At 63.5% G+C, this 912-nt stretch overlaps 1 protein-coding gene across 1 annotated transcript in view; it reads left to right on the top strand.

Moving 5' to 3' along the window:
• The window catches only part of LOC102033517 (serine/arginine-rich splicing factor 6), an 11,575-nt gene that overhangs the window by 5,997 nt on the left and 4,666 nt on the right, over positions 1 to 912 (top strand). The window lies entirely within an intron of this gene.

The following is a 912-nucleotide window of genomic DNA, read 5'->3' as shown; positions in this document are numbered from 1 at the left end:
AGCCAAGTGCTGATCCCCAGCAGGACGTGTGCCTGCAAGGGGAGAACTCGTCCTGAGTGGCAGCAGAGAATGACAGACTGATCTGGCCATTGCTGCTCCCAGAGAGGGCAGTGGGGCTCTGGGGGATGGAGCCATGGAAACTCTACACAGGAGAGGGGGAAACCACTGCTGTCAGCCCAATGGCAGGGAATGAAAGGCTGGGGCTGTTTGCTCTTCCCTTCCTCCCTGATGGAGAGCACAACCTCGTGGCACTGCCTGAATGCTGCTTAGCGTGCACTTGAAATCCTGGCTGCAGTTCTGGCAGCTCCTCCCCAAAGGAGCACTGCAGTGGAGCTGCAGGTGGTCAGGGAAGGGCAGAAGGGAAGCTGGGACGGGCTGAGTGAGCTGGGAAAGGTGCAGCATTAATGGGGGACCCAGCAAAGCTCTGCAGCATCCCGAGGGGCAGAGAAAGAGGGGCAACCTGTGCCTGCCCCTGCTGCAGGATTCTGACTCCGGGGCTCTCTCGGATTCGTCCCGCGCCGCTGTAGGACTGATCCCGGTGCTCTATGGGACTGATGCCGGGTCTCTGTGGGGCTGATCCCGGTGCTCTGTGGGACTGACCCCGGGGCTCTCTCGGATTGATCCCGGGTCTCTGCCGGGCTCGCCGCTGGAGCTCTGTGGGACTGACGCCGGTGTTCTGTGGGACCGATCCCGGTGCTCTGTGGGACTGACCCCAGTTCTCTGTGGGACGGATCCCGGGGCTCTGCCGGGCTCGCCCCTGCAGCTCTGTGGGACCAATCCCGGTGTTCTGTGGGGCCGACCCCAGTTCTCTGTGGGACTGATCCCGGCGCTCTGTGAGGCTCGACTCGGGCGATCTGGGGGACTCAGCGCGAGACGTCGCGCACTGGCAGCGCATGCGTAGAGCCGCGCGCA

Source organism: Geospiza fortis, unplaced genomic scaffold (assembly GCF_000277835.1).
Source record: "Geospiza fortis unplaced genomic scaffold, GeoFor_1.0 scaffold657, whole genome shotgun sequence".
In the NCBI taxonomy this organism is placed as follows: domain Eukaryota; kingdom Metazoa; phylum Chordata; class Aves; order Passeriformes; family Thraupidae; genus Geospiza; species Geospiza fortis.
This window is presented reverse-complemented; position numbering and strand designations above follow the sequence as displayed.